The 16,394-nt window shown below is 37.3% G+C and overlaps 1 long non-coding RNA gene and 1 pseudogene across 1 annotated transcript in view; one reads left to right on the plus strand and one right to left on the minus strand.

The window, feature by feature from the left end:
- Positions 1-3,550: 3,550 nt before the first annotated feature.
- The window catches only part of LOC109248149 (uncharacterized), a 60,631-nt gene continuing 47,787 nt past the window's right edge, over positions 3,551-16,394 (plus strand). Inside the window, exons 1-2 of the long non-coding RNA XR_002071940.2 lie at positions 3,551-3,734; positions 15,020-15,123. This is a non-coding gene — a long non-coding RNA (uncharacterized LOC109248149). The remainder of the gene's footprint in view (positions 3,735-15,019; positions 15,124-16,394) is intronic.
- Positions 8,470-8,720, minus strand: LOC109248144 (40S ribosomal protein S27-like; annotated as a pseudogene).

The following is a 16,394-nucleotide window of genomic DNA, read 5'->3' on the forward strand; positions in this document are numbered from 1 at the left end:
TACGGAATATTCCATTGCTTTCTGAACTCACTTGGACTCAAGAGTCGGCATGAGTGTCCTCCAAATAACCTGCACTAAGTTACCAACCTTGTTAAGCTTCCCCTTCAGCAAAATGCACTGTCAGTGTTACAGGTGACAACAATTAGAAGGACAGTCAAGTATCAAGCTGGATTAGTCGAGAGGAGTGAGGAGGGTGATATGAACACAAATAGGAAGTAATCCACAACTATATTTATTCTATTTGGATATGAATATCTCTCATATTATTCTAGGTTGTAAAAAGGCTCACTTTCCCAATCACATGCCACCTGGGCTGATGTTATCATTAATGTTGAGCATAAGCCCCTTAGGAGATGACAGCGTCAGCATGGCTATGGTGGACGCCAAGACTGGTGACTGATGTGAAAGATCAATCTCAGCTAATCCACAGACAATCCAGGGTTTCCCAGATAGCAAAATCTTAAGACAGCTACCCACCCAGAAAGGACTTGCAGGGATATTTTATTGCTCCATAGTCTTACTCCTAGATAAAACTGAACCTCTCCTGGGCAAATGAATGTCCTCCTTATTTTAAAGTTGCCCAGAAATCAGTTTTATGAGAGAAATACCCACTTAGTTTCTGGGATTGAGTTAAATTAACTAATTCATTGATTAGTTAAACATCTATATCTGATAGGGCACTGTGTGGAGTACATGAAATAGAAGTCATGGTCCCCTAAGTTCAAGAGCTTGCTTAGGTGGATTAACAACAACAAAATATAGTTTATGAGTATGAGCTAATGAATGGCCAGTCACCAATTATTCTGGGGGTGTCAGGAAGGAAGGGGCAACAGCAACGAACTGTGGACTGGAGCATGCAGTGAAGCTTTGTGTGATACACAGGAAATCTCAGATAAGCATGGGGAGGAAGAATCATGCTGACAAGAGAATGTGGAACAGGAGTGGACAAAGTGGACAAAGAAAAGAAATGCTTTTTTATTAGATCCTGTTGGGACATAGCTCGATGGGACCTGCTGGCAGGTCAGTAAGAGAATTAGGCATTAATGGCAAGGAGACAGCTCTGAACGTTTTTAAGCATACCTGGACATCAGTAAGAAACGGTGGGGGGTGGGGGGGGGACTATGGGGAGACATGGTTATATGTGTTGGTCACCCTTCTTACTTTCCAGATAAAACTTTCCTACTGAAGCACAAAGCATCTAATTCTCCCGGGCTACCTATTTGCTATATGCACAGCTGCTATTAATTATCACCACCACCACATCATCTATAGATTGCTCCCAATGAGCCAGGCATACAGGAAGTAGATGCTTTATTCACATCACCTCCAATCTTCCACATCACCTTGCCAGGTGGATATTATTGGCCCATTTCACAAACGAGGACACTGGAGATCAGAAAGGCTGAGAGATTTTCCCAGTATCACACACAATTCAGAGTATATGAACTCTAAAGTCATTATTGTCTCCTTGTGAGCAGTGGTTTTGATCAGAATAAACAGGCTGGGGCATCATTAAAAGAAAGAGCAAAACTTAACACGTGTGTATATGACTGCAGGAACCACAAGTGACAAGGCAGTGTATTCTGCTAAGAGTAACTATTAGCACTTAACATCCACCTGCAGAAACAAACTATTTCATGGACTACCTCTATCAATGACTGTAAGGTGAATCAGTGTAGTTCCTACAAGTTTGAAAACATTTTTTTTTGCTTTTCAAAGAGAAAGCTGTTGGCATGTGTCTGGCATTCTTGGGATTCATATGTGGCAGAAACTGAAATGGTTTCAAGGGGAAGAAATTGGGAGAGACACAGTCACAAGAGTTAGTCACAAAAGGCAAATTATAATTTATCAAGATATAAATAAGAGATGTCAAAGTTTTATTGAAAAAGAAGGGCAATTGTGCTCCTTAGTATTTACCCCAATGAGCTGAAAACTTATGTCCACAAAGAGAACCTACAAATATTTATAGCAAGCTTTATTCATAATTGCCTACGGTTCAAAGCAACCAAGATGTCCTTCAAGAGAAGAATGAATAAATAAACTGTGGTATAGCCATACAATAGAATATTATTCAGGAATAAAATGAAACATCAAGCCACTAAAAACATGAGAAATCATAAATGCGTATTGCTAAGCGAAAGGAGTCAATCTGAAAAGCTACATACTACATGAATTCAACTTTATAACATCCTAGAAATGGCAAAACTATGGAAACAGTAAAAAGATCAGTGGTGGTCAGGGGTTGGGGTGGAGAGAGATGAACAGGGGGAGCACAAAAGATTTTTAGGGCAGTAAAACTATTCTGTATGATACAATAATGGTGGATACATGCTATTACATAATTATATATTTGTCCAAACCCCTATAATGTACAAGAATGAACTCTAAACTATGGATTTCAGTTAATAATAATAATAATGTATCAATATTGGCTCATCAATTATAACAAATGTAGAACACCAATGCAAGGTATTAATAATAGGGAAACCGAGGGCGGGGTGGGGAGGAATACAGCAATTCTCTGTACTTTCTGCACAATTTTTCTGTGACCCTAAAACTGCTTTTATGAAAAACAGTCTATTTTTTTTAAGAAAAAGAAGGGAGTCACTATCCACTCTCCAGGGAAGCAATGCTATACTTAACGCACACATCAGTTAATGCCATACTTCTACCAAATGAAATCAGATTTTAAAAAGCACTTGGTAAACAAGAGTAAAAGAGGAATCCTGCCCATTCTCCACTTTTCAGTTAAGTCCACCCCAGTCACCTAGAAAGGTTCCTCTGACCGAGAGGAAGAAACAAGACTCCAGAAACTGAACAAATAAAAAAGAAGAGCAGAGCAATCTATAATCTATAATTTATAATTCTATGAGGCAGCAACAAAATTTAAATCTAAAAGAACAGCTCATTTTAGACTGCATTGCATTTATTTACATAATCTCAGCATGACTGTTTGTTTGCAACCTGAGGAGTTTCTTGGGTGAAATTTGAAACTGGCCCTTGTACACGCATCCTGGGCTAGGAGAGACAGAAGAAAGAGGCAGGCCACTCCAGATTGACAGGTGGCAGTTTTTTTGTTACTGTTGTTGTTACTCCTGAAATTCAGAATCTTACTTAGAATCTATTTAAAGTAGGGGGGAAAACCATGTCAAGAAAGACCAGGTGGAAAACAGATTTCCAATAAAATGGAATTTGGGGGCAACAAAGGTCTAAAACGCCACAAAAGAGAAATGGCACCACAATTTTACTTGAACGATGGCTAATTACTTGCATTTTTGGCATTGTTAATCACTGAATCTGGGTTTTCCTCTGAATTCCACATAGAACATGCACTGCACAATTTTATCGTAAAATACCTGCTTTTTTACACACATTTTAGGATAAGCTAGGGAGGCGGCAGTTTTAATAAGCAAGGAAACTTACTTACATAGGAGGCTTAACACAGGAGGCTGCAAGACGAGTGCACCTCTGCACTCACTCGCCAAAATGTTAAGAGTTTATACAGAAGCCTTACCTGGGTTCGTATTGTACAGATAGTCTCAACAACACTTTGCTCTTTCAAGGTTGCATCTTTGAAATGGCTCCGGCTACGGGAACCATGAGCGGAACGTATATTCCAAGTCCAGGACAGGAGGTGAGGAGCCTCTAACTGCGTGGTTCCGCTCGCGGGTCAACTGGCGGTCAGATCCTCTTGACGATCTTCTCCAGCAATACCTCCGTCGTCATTCTCTCAGGTATTTTTAACTTCTAAAAATGGTAAGGTTTAGGGAAAGAACCTCTGGCTTTTTATGTTAAGTCATCCAGGGTACAATCTTTCCCCTGACCTTGAGTTCCGACGAATCTGTAAGACACATAGTTGTTATTAAGTACAGAGCGTTCGAAGGCTGACGGAAGTACTAGAGACGCTGTAAACTTCATGTCATTCAAACTACTTGTTGGAAACTAATGAAAATGCAAACCACAGTTTGCAGTTCTTCCTTTGTTCTTATTGTATTTATAAAACTGTGAAACAGTATCTTCTTTCTTCTACCTCCAATGAGAGAAATTATTTGGGGGTAAATAATCATAGTTTACCACTTAAAATTGGAAGGATAGATGGTAGAAAATATTTGAGTAAATGATATATTTTTAAAATTTCAAACACCAGAGAACTAAAATAAATTAAGTTGCTTTTATTTGGTTTTCCCAGCCTGACTTCTAATTTAGATGCATTCATTTTTTGTTTTTATTAAAATAAAATTCATGCAGGGGTGCCTGAGTGGACCCGTTGGTTGGGCATCCCACTCTTGATTTTGGCTCGGGTCATGATCTCACAGTCATGGGATTGAGCCCCACATTGGGCTCTGTGCTGGGCGTGGAGCTTGCTTGGGATTCTCCCTCTCTCTCTCTCTCTCTCTCTCTCTCTCTCTCTCTCCCCCTCCCCCTCTCTCTCTCCCCCTCCCTCTCTCCCCCTCCCCCTCTCTCTCTCCCCCTCCCCCTCCCTCTCTCCCTCTCTCTGCCCCCCCACCCATTTCCTCTGTTCACATGCGCCCTCACTCGCTCGCTCTCTCTCTGTCTTTCCAAAAATAAAATAAAGTAAAATAAAATTTATGTAAAGAGAACAGATCTTGTGTGCAAAGTCTGATGTTGGTAAATGTATGTACACATTTAACAAACACTATGACCAAGATGTAAAATGTTTGCAGTACCACCAAATTTTCCCTTGTGCTCTCTCCAGTCAGTCCCACCCCCATCCACAGGCAACCGTTGTTCTAGTTTCTATCATAGTTCGGTTTTATCTGTTCTTGAATTTGATATGAGTGCAGTCATACTGTAGGTTCGCTTTTGTATCTGATTTCTTTTGTTCAACATGTTTTTTGACATTCAGCCATGTTGCATGTATTGGTACTTCTTTCTTTTTTATTGCTAGGAGTATTCTTTAGTATGAATATATCGCAATTTGTTTATCCATTCACCTATTGATGGACATTTGGATTGTTTTTAGGTTTGGCTCAATGAATGTTTTTATTTCTGTTCAGTTAATACCTAATTTCTGGTTCATAGGTTAGGGTTTAACTGTGTTTAACTTCATAAGAAGCTGCCAAACATTTTTCCCAAAGGGGCTGCTCCATTTTGTGCTCTTATCAGCAACACATGTGAGTTCTGGTTCTCCCACATCCTCACCCACATCTAGTATTGTCCATCTTTTTAATTTTAAATATTTTAATAAGTGTGACTTAACATTACATTGTAATTTTAATTTGCCTTTCCCTGATGAATGATGGTGTTGACCATCTCTTCTTATGTTAATTGATGATTCACCTTTTGTCAGTTGTCTATTTGTATCTTTTGCCCATTTCTTTATTGAGTTTTTAAAAAAAAATTTTTTTTAATTTTTTAATTTATAGTTCTTTATATTCTGGATATAAATTCATATCTGTGCATTTCAAATATATAAATATGTATATCAGCTCTGTGTATTACAAGTGTTTTCTCCCAAGCCATGTCTTGTCCATTCATTTTCTTAATAGTGTCACTGATGAGCAAAAGATTTTAAGTCTGATGAAGTCCAAGTTATTAATTTTTTTCTTTATGGTTACATTTTTTGTATGTGTTTTTTCAAATAAGTTATTGCTTATTCCAGGCTCAATATATTCTGATGTTTTTTTCTAGGCACTTTAGAGTTTTAGCTTTTATGTTGGGGTTTGTGATTCATCTTTATTAATTTTTGTATATTATGTGAGGTTGGAGTAGAAGTTTATTTTTCTCCACATATGTATATACTGAATATATACTTCAATTTGGGAAGAACGATATCATAACAATAATAAGTCTTCCAGTCTATGAACAGTTTATATTTCTCCATTTAAGTCTTCTTTATTTTCTCTCATCAATGTTTTTCACTTTCCAGTGTAGAGCTTTACATATCTTTTGTTAAATTTATTTGTATTTTATGTTCTTGAATGTTCCTATACATGAATAGTTTTTCAATTTTCTTTTTTTAAAAATTTTTTTAATGTTTATTTTTGAAAGACAGACAGAGCGTGGGTGGGGAAGGGGCAGAGAGAGACACAGAATCTGAAGCGGGCTCCAGGCTCTGAGCTGTCAGCAGAGAGCCTGACTTGGGACTTGAACTCACAGACCGCGAGATCATGACCTGAGCCGAAGTCGGATGCCTAACGGACTGAGCCACTCAGGCACCCCCAATTTTATTTTCTATTTGTCTGTTGCTCCTTTATGGAAATAAAATTGAGTTTTATATATGGACTTAATATCCTGCAGCCTTACTAAATATTTCATTATATAAGGAGTTTTTTTCAATGAATCCAAAGTCTAATGTGTTTCTCCCACAATACCAGATGAATTTTAAAATAAGACACATAGTCATGTTTTTTTCTCAAATATCAGCTACCAAATATCAGCCATCAGTCAGGAGCCACATCAAGAAAAAGACTGGAAAAGAAAACCTCTAACTGGCCCTATGAAAAGTAGACATTAATTACATTTTATGGAGGGTAAATCTGAAGTTGGAGAAGCTAAGGATCTGGCCCAAAGTCTCAGAGCTGTTGAGTGATGGAAATGGTATCGAGTGATGGAGATAGACATACACTCCAAGTCTGTCTGACTCTAGAACTTGTGCCTAAACCACTAGTCTCTAGGACTTCTTTTATTTTGCTAATAATGCCAAGATGGGCACCCATCCCCCATGCCAGCTCCTGCGACCAGGGCACCAACAGGAAAATATGAGTTACCCTATCCATCCTCCTATTCTCTTTTGCCAACTTCTTGGTGTCTCCCCTATGTTGAGAATTCCACCTGATAAGGTCCCTCTGGCTGCTGGTTGTATTGTTTGAGAAATGAAGTAGTCTTTTTCAGTGATCCATAAAGATGTGCCCGGAGATAATAAGAAAAAGACGCAGCCATTACATTAAATAAATAGATGTCCTGACCATCAAGGAAGTTTAATTCAGTACTCAAGACAGGGAAGTCAAATGTGAATGTAAGAAAACAACCTGAAGAATGAATGCAAGTGTTTGTGGCATAACCAATAAATGGTGTTATTCCAAACTCTACACAAAGACTTTAAATATATTGGAGAAAGAAGAGAGGAAGGGATTTAGCCACTTTTGCTGAGACCAAGACATCTTGGAACAATTGTTTAAACACTTGAATCTCAGATCCTGTGATAGCTCACCTGAATTAAATCTATGCCATGGAAAGGATTCATTCTCTCATAGGTCACCTGTGGCTCCAGTTTCCCTGGATGCATTCATGTATTCATTTTAGCCCTTTCATTAAATATATCTGCTAAACCAAGAATAACAAAATTATACAACTGTGGCATTGTACAGATAAAATTTGTGGGTGGTATTTTTAAACTATGCATCAGAATCTGACTGCCTTATTTATTGAAAGGAAAATTACATTGCTTCCAGGGAGTTTGGGAACTAACTATCATCTTCATTCTTAATCCTCTCAAATGAAGGAAATTACAAAATAAAATTGAGCTCACTATGCATATAAACAAGTAAAATGATGGCCTCAGTCCTCCGAAGTGTGCTGAGGCAAAAAGAAGCATTGAGATTATCTTATCTGGGCCTTAGGCTATAGCTTGTCCAAAATATAACTTCCAGAAGGGATCCACTTTATAATTATGACCAAAATGAACAGAACTGAGATTTGTGATTGCCTGGCCCACTCACAATATAGCAGACTTTGGCATGATTCCTGGCTTATATTCCTATTCTATATATTAGGAAATAATATTTTTTATTTCTCACCAGTTAGATAAGTGGTCAGTTTAATATAACACATATGTTGATCTTGTATCAAAATAAGTCTGACCTTTAAAAGCCAACTTGCATTTGGTACAACTCTTTTAGCAAGCAATTTGGCAACACATTTCAGAGCCATAAAAATATTCATAGGCGGTGACTATGTAATCTCACACTTGGCAATTTCTCCCTAAAGGAATAATCTCTCCACAAAAAAAAAGAAGTTATAATCATACAAAAAGGTATTGTAATGTTACTAATGGTAGCAAAAATTAGAAAGAGTGTTCATTTACAATAACAGAAATAGTTAAGAAATTATGAGATTATGATATACTCATTAAAAGGGAAATGTTTGTTGCAGTATTAATAGAAAAAATACAAATGCTTATCTGTCCTACAATTATAGTACTTACTATTTTTGTAAAACAGATAAAAGACACAGAAAAACTGATAGTGATTTATTTGAATAAGCAGTAAGTTTATGGGTGTTCCTTCCTTTTTAAGTTAAGATTTGGTTGTGTAAGTTGTAATTTTATGTATTTATTTTTTGCCCATAATCCAAACTTCATTGAAAAACTGACACCAAAATAGGAGGTCACTGTTGTATACTTTAAAAAATTAAACATAATTTAATTATCTTGGTAGAGTGACTTGAATTACTGAACTGATAAGGCGTTCTGCAATATAACACAAATTCAAGAGGTTATGTGGATCATTAGTGTTGCTTTCTTCTAGATGAGCACACTTCTGTGAGTCTGGCCTTCCCTCCTGTTGGCTGGTCCAACACTGTTGAACAGCCTACACAAAGAACCATCTGAGCATGGCTGAAAACTGTGATAATCTTGTAATAACCTAGACATTTTACATCCATAAAATAGGAGTTTGGGCTTTGAACTAACCGTTTCTTTTTATGTTTTTTCTTTTCTTCTTCCAAGGACAGTGTAGTAAATCTCTACCCAAAGCCATGTTGATCCTTTTGCATTCCCAGCCAGTCCCAATCTTTACGGCTAAAGTTGTAATTTTAAAACAAACTTAGTAAGGTGCACCTGGGTGGCTCAGTCGGTTAAGTGTCCATCTTTGGCTCAGGTCATGATCTTGTGGTTCATGAGTTCGAGCCCTGCGGCAGGCTCTTTGCTGACAGCTCAGAACCTGGAGCCTGCTTCAGATTCTCTCTCTCTCTCTCTCTCTCTCTCTTTTCTCTCTCTCTCTCTCTCTCTCTCTCTCTCTGTCTCTCTCTGTCTCTCTCTCTCTCTCTCTCTCTGCCCCTCTCCCCCTTAAAAATAAATATTTTTAAAAAATTAAAATAATGGAATTCCCTTAGAATGTTTCTCTGCTTCCAACAGAGCCACATTTAAACTACTCAAAATTCCACCTGGAATTCAAGACCTCACAGGTAAGGATTCTTCATTGTAGCCTCAATAGTTCATGTCAAGAACATTCAGGAGTCCAAAACATACATTCTATTTATTTAATTTTTTTTAATTTTTTTTATTAATGTTTATTTATTTTTGAGACAGAGAGAGACAGGGCATGAATGGGGGAGGGTCAGAGAGAGAAGGAGACACAGAATCCAAAACAGGCTCCAGGCTCTGAGCTGTCAGCATGGAGCCCGATGCGGGCTCGAACTCACAGACTGTGAGATCATGACCTGAGCCGAAGTCGGACACTCAACCGACTGAGCCACCCAGGCACCCCCATACATTCTATTTAAAACCTGAGACATAAGATGGAATGATTCTCCAAAGGATGCTTGGTTTAAAATTTCAAATCTCTATCTTCCCCATTATTAGCAAATTAATTTGTATCCAACATATTACATATTTCCAACATAGGAGGAGAAACATAAAGAAGCCTTGACAGGACAGTTTTTCCCTGACAATTACTGAGAAAGGACATGGTTACTTGACATAATTATTGAAATTAGGCATGTGTGGGTGGAAACATACACTTAATACTGTTTTATATGATAATTTCATATTTCCACCAGAAGTAGTTTTTTAGTCTATTTTTTATGTATAGGTATAGGTTTACTAAAGCATTTCCTTTAAAATTTCTCTTGAGAATATTTGGAGTTGGCCCACCACTGTGTCTCTTCAAGATGAGACTTTCCATCACTTCCTATCAAGCTTGTCTTAATACTGTTAAATATTTTACTTTTCCTCAGATAAGTGTTAACCTAGTAATGTAATATGATTATGGAGCTTTAAAACAAATTTCCATGTGGAATGTTTCATGTATAGGAAATATTAGTTATATAATAATCTTTTTTAATGTTTATTTTGACAGTGTACATACATGAGTGGGGGAGGGGCAGAGGGAGAGAGAGAATCCCAAGCAGACTCCACACCAGCACAGAGCCCAACTCAGGGTCCAGTCTTATGAACCATGACATCATGACATGAGCTGAAATCAGGAGTTGGACACTTAACTGACTGAGCCACTCAGGTGCCCCTAGATATATAATCATCTTTATCCACATCTGAGTCTTCAACAAGAACAAATGATCTCCTGATTCACCATTCTTTGAGAAAAAATAAATGCCTGAATAGAAAACATAGCCCCCAAGAGGGTAGTCAAATCTGAATTAGATTGGCTAGGGATCAAAAGATAAAGGCAGGAATTGTGGCTGTAAATTAAAAATTTTTACATTTATGAGGAAAAACATAATTTTTTATCTTTTACATTTACTGAGAGATATACCAAAAGCATAGAATCAAAAGTTAGAAATCATTTTTGAATGTATCAGTGATAATTCATGTATGAGGTCTTCTGGATTTGAAAAATATTTATAGTAGGCCTGGCATTTATCTGAAGGGATTGGTGTAGTTTGAATCATTCTTGCAGCACCATAGGAATCACGTTCTACTTCTCATGCCAAGGAACTCCTTCACTCTTAGGAGAAGAGCAAGTACATTAATAAACTCATGATCACACAAATAAGAAAGCCGATGCTGAGAATAGCCCTTGTATATATTTCCCATTTCCTTTTATGACTCTCTAAAATTATTATTGCTTAATGACTGGCTTATTCTTTTTAAGTTTTTACTTAAATTCCAGTTAGTTAATATACAGTGTAATATTAGTTAATAAGTATAAAAACTAAATCTAGTGATTCAACACTTCCAAATATCACCGGGTGCTCACCAAGACAAGCACTCCTTAATCCCCATCACCTATTTCACTCATCCCTCACCATCTCCCCTCTGGTGATCATCAGTTTGTTCTCTACAGTTAAGAGTCTCTTTCTTGGTCTGCCTCTCTCTCTCTTTTTTTTCTTACGATCATTTGTTTTGTTTCTTAAATTCCACCCATGAGTGAAATCATATGGTATTTGTCTTTCTTTGGCTGACTTATTTTTGCTTAACATAATATTCTCTAGCTCCATCCATGTTGTTGTAAATGGCAAGATTTCATTCTTTTTTATGGCTGGATAATATTCCATGGTGTGTGTGTGTGTGTGTGTGTGTGTGTGTGTGTGTGTGTAGGAATATATATATATAAAGAATATAAATATATATATATATATATATATATATATATATATTCATCAGTTGATGGACTTTTGAGCTGTTTCCATAATTTGGCTATTATAAATAATGCTGCTATAAACACTGGGGTGCATCTATCCCTTTGAATTAGTATTTTGTGTTCTTTGGGTGTGCATGTGTTGGATCATAAGATAGTTCTATTTTTAACTTTTTGAGGAACTTCCATACTGTTTTCCAGAATGGCTGCCCCAGTTCACATTCCTTCCAACAGTTTAAGAGGGTTCCCCTTTCTCTGCATCCTCGCCAACAGCTGTTGTTTCTTGTGTTTTTTATTTTAGCCATCCTGACAGGTTTGAGGTGCTATCTCATTGTAGTTTTGATTTGTAATCCCCTGATGATGAGTGATGTTGAGCATCTTTTCATGTGGATGACTGGCTTATTTTTATTTAAAGTTAATTATTGCAGAGGGAACTACTCCAAAGTACTCTTATCAGATTGCTAAGTCACATGACCAAACGTACATCTTGTTAATAAAGAGATATTTACTGGCACAGAGCAAGCACTCAGTATATCTTTGTCAAGTGAAGAAATGAATGACTATCAAGTTAAAAGTAAAAACAAACAGATGAAAACATCCTGCAGTATGTGTGCATGCATTTGTGTGTGTGTGTGTGTGTGTGTGTGTGTGTGTGTGTGTGTGTGTGAATAGAGACTCAAAAACCTACCCACAGACAAATAGTTTCCAAAAACCCAGTAACAGAAAAGTCCTCTGTGAAGCTGATGGTTATGTGAAGTACCTTTCCCCCATACAAGTCATTCCCCAAATATAGCATCATCCCAAAGTAAAACCCCACTTCATCATTTGGAAAATTCTGAGGAATACTAAAGGAGAATGGAAATGCATTGCTTCTACCCTCAGAGGAAATGAGGCCACTGGGAAAGGGAAGCCATGCACCCATGTGAGAAGCTCTGTGACCCCATACAACCTCCCAGCTGCCTAGGGAACAAAGCCAACGTGTGGATCTCAACCTCAAATGCCACGATGAGAGAGAGAATCTAGTGTGTGGCATTTGAGCCCCGTAGCCAGAGACACACCCGGTTTTCTACCACAGCTGTCCATGCTGTTCTTGGATGGGTACAAGGAGGAGGCCAACTGAGAGCAAAGTCAGAGGGCACAGGAGTGAATTTGGTGCTTAGACTCACTTACTATTTAAACAAATTGATCTTTGCTAGAATTATTTTTAAACCAGAACTTCATTTGATGGCTCTGTTCCTTTGTTTTTTCCAGCATGACACAGTGCTTGGAGCAATTCACAGTTACTGACTCTGTACTTAACATTCACCTAAAAGTCACTGATAAAATCAAGAAACAAATCAAGAGAGAACACCAAGCTCACCAAAACCCAGTAATATGCCTTTTACTTAATCTACTGTAAACAGACTACTTACTCTAAAATGAATAGAGGAAATTTTTCATTATCTTAGAAGTCTATTTCACATGCTTTTTAATGTTTCTAAACACCCAGCTAGTCACATTCCTGAGAAGGGTGACATTTCTGGGGCACAGAAAGAATGGTATTCATAGATATTTCCCCAATCACATTACTGCCTCCTGCCAAGAATGTCCAGTTGATTGCTCAAGGGAATGTATCTCACCTGAAATCCCTTGGATTGCATACATTTGTTTTATGCTGATTGTACTGAGTCAAATTCTGCTGGGCATTTAGTCCAGCAACTCTTAACCAAATTCTGTTCTTCTAGTCTAACATCAGGCTGCACTGAAGTAAGGAAACCTGGGTACCAATAATGGCTCTGACCTTGGATAAAACACTCATCCTTCTGGAGGTGCTGGCTTCCTTCTCTGTGAATTAAGAGTGTTGTACCAGATGACTTCTAAGGTGTCTTTTGACTCAAAGATAATATGTGTTATGATTGGCAGTGAATTGCAAATTACAGTTAATTTTTCATCCACTGAAAGGAATCAATCACAGCATTTTATAAGGAATAACGGAAAGCCACCTCTAACATCCTTTGTTACCAAAATAGGGAAAATGAGGCCCATAGAAAAAAGGTATCCCAGTTAGTGGTGGAACAGACTGAGACCAAAATCTCTTGACATGTTGTCATGTACTTCTATAACAGGCTGTCAAACACTTGTCTACTGAAAATGGAAGTCTGGCATGAGCTAAGGAGTGGAGGAGTGAAATGCCCCTCCTCTCTATTCTTACTGCTCTTTGCTAATTTTTCTTCTACCACTTACTACACTGCATTATAATTAGTTGAGTGCAGGTTTGAACAACATACACACACAGACACTTATGCACACTTAGATTGTGAACTCTTTGAGGACTTTGTCCACTCCAAAGGGTTTTACACGTGGTAGACACCCCATAAACATTTGCTGGATGTCATCCATGAAATGCTTCTAGGAGAATGTATGAGAAGCTGGGGGTACCAACAGTTTACTCCTCCTCTACTCCATGGTCTACTCCCCTTCTAGATTTTGCTCCAATAGCCCATAAACACAACCCGCAGATACCTACATAGAGATAACAGTAACAACCCTTATTACTGGAGGCACAGTAAGTTTCAGCCTACAAGATGCCCTGGTGAAGATGGATTTGCAAATATGGTTTGGACTCAGACCAAAATAAGGCTTCACACTTCCCCCCCTTCTAGCCTTGGGAACTATTGGGATGAAGAGCTAGATGGACAAAGAGACTGAAAACAGAGGACTGCAAACAGCCTTGACAACCACCCAGGCGCCCACAGATCAGACAAGTCAGCCTGTCCCCCTCCTAGCCTGGTCACACAAGACCAGACATCAGGGAAGGCATCTAATTCTGACCAATCCATGAGGCGGGCAGTGCAGGAGGTAGGGGGCAGACTCAAGTTTGAGTCTGTTGACTGCAACTAGGATCCAGTTGACACTTGACTTTCACATTAGCAACTCTTCTTTGAAAAAGAGGCTTGAAGAAGGGGAGGAAAAAAACAAAACAGGAGAAAGAATGCCAAAAGAGCTTCTGGTGATACCTCCTTGCATGGAAATATCAAGATAGAAAAACAAAATTTCTCCTCTTGAGAATGAAACAATTATTTAAATTGTGAAGAATTTAAATCAAAAATATAAAATAAAATCATTTTTAACAGAATACTATATTTTTAATGTTTATTTTTGAGAGAGAGAGACAGAGCACAAGCAGGGGAAGGGCAAGAGAGAGGGAGACACAGAATCTGAAGGAGGCTCCAGGCTCTGAACTGTCACCACAGAGTCCGATGCAAGGCCCAACTCCTGGACCACAAGATCATGACCTGAGTCAAAGTCGGATGCTTAACTGACTGAGCCACCCAGGCGCCCCCAGAATACTATTTAAATGGTTGTATTGGTTTTATAAAATAAAAATTATTGAGAATATTTGGGTGATTTATATGAACCCATGGTGAATTTTTAATGTTTAAATAAATATTTTTCCTTTATAGAAGTAACATAATTATGGCAGAAAATTTAGAAAATATAAAAACACAGCAAGAGGGAAAAAGTTAATTGCTCATAGTCTCAGCCATCTGGAGGCAACAATTAATAACAAATGCATTTCCTTCTGCATACTTTTTAGAGTTTTGATCATATGATGTAAATGTTAATTTTAGTTTAAAACATAACATCTTTTCTAATGATAAAAGTAATATGCATTCTTTGTAAAAAAATTTCTTGCCAAATACAGAAAAAAAAATCACTCTAAAATCCATAATTGGTATGCTGTTACTTTATGCCAAAAGGAAAATGAAACATGAAGTGCCAACATTTTGCTTTACAAAGCTTTTATGAAAGTCCCTGGTTTTGAATCTGCAAAGAAATCATAGTAGAAAGTTATACTTCTAAGGTAAGCTTCTATAGTTATAATTTTAAGGTAAATTCACATACTTCTAAGGTAAATGCTGAGCTAAATTTGCTTTCTCATTGGAAATTATTCGGAAAATTCTTTAGACACATCACTTCTTCAGATCTCTTAAATTCATTGTCTGTACAGTGTACACAGAAGAAGGTAAAGAATATATCTAACTCAATGCCAACATCCTAGTGGTCTCTCCAGGCTATATTCAGTTAAGATTATAGCTCAGAGATGGGAGGGTTTTAGTACTAAAATTTAGACACACAACTTTACTTCAATCATAGCTAAGCTTTTAGCAAATAATATCAGTTAGACATCAGGAAGAAGCTCTAATGCAGTGGTCTCAACCTCAGCTGTGCATTATATAACCATCTGGGGAGATTTTAAAATCCCAGATAGGTAGGCTCAGGCTAGTGAAATCAGAATCTCTGGGATCTGGCATCAGCATTTTAAAATGCAGGTGATTCCAATGTATAATCAAGGTTGAGAGTCCTGCTCTATGGAGAAAACATTGCACTTCTACCCCCAGTAATGTTTAGAGTGCATAGAATGTCTTTTACCTAGATGACCATACCCTTGTCCCACAATGTAGATTAGAGCTAACTAGAGGCAGGGCATATTTTTTGTTTTCTGATTATATATTTTTTTTAAATTTTCAGTATAAATATATTTTAAACATAGTCTGATCCTTCTATTGTAACGTTCCAAGAATTTTTTTAAATTTATAAAACTAAGTTAATTCACCAAATATTTAATTCACCAAAATTTTGGATTATATTTGCTCTCTACTTCCCATCGTGCATAGATTAAAACTGCATATAAATTAAAAGTTTCACAGTAAATATAGCTATAAAAAGTGCAGGAGAACATTTGGAGAATAAATATGCAATTTGAGGACAGTAGTAAGGCCAGAAATTATAAGTGTGAATATGAACTGATTTAACTATACAGCAATGTGAAATCTCTCTATGCAAAACACCACAATGCTAAACAGTATGTGAAAAGCAAGGGAAGAATATTTGCAATGTGTATGGCAGATGTACAGTTAATATCCTTAATATTTAAATATTCTTACAAATTAAAATGGTAAAGACCAACCCAAAAGAAAAAATGTGAAAAGTCAAAAAATAAGCTATTCACAAAAAAAATAATCAACCAAAATATACAGGCAAATAGACGTTCAATCGCAGCAAGAAAAACATTAATTCAAATTGAGATAATAAATGGCCTCTTATGAGACTGTAAGGAGGTCTTGATTCTCT

The sequence above is a fragment of the Panthera pardus genome, unplaced genomic scaffold, assembly GCF_024362965.1.
Source record: "Panthera pardus isolate Hobbes unplaced genomic scaffold, ASM2436296v1 HiC_scaffold_13, whole genome shotgun sequence".
NCBI lineage: Eukaryota > Metazoa > Chordata > Mammalia > Carnivora > Felidae > Panthera > Panthera pardus.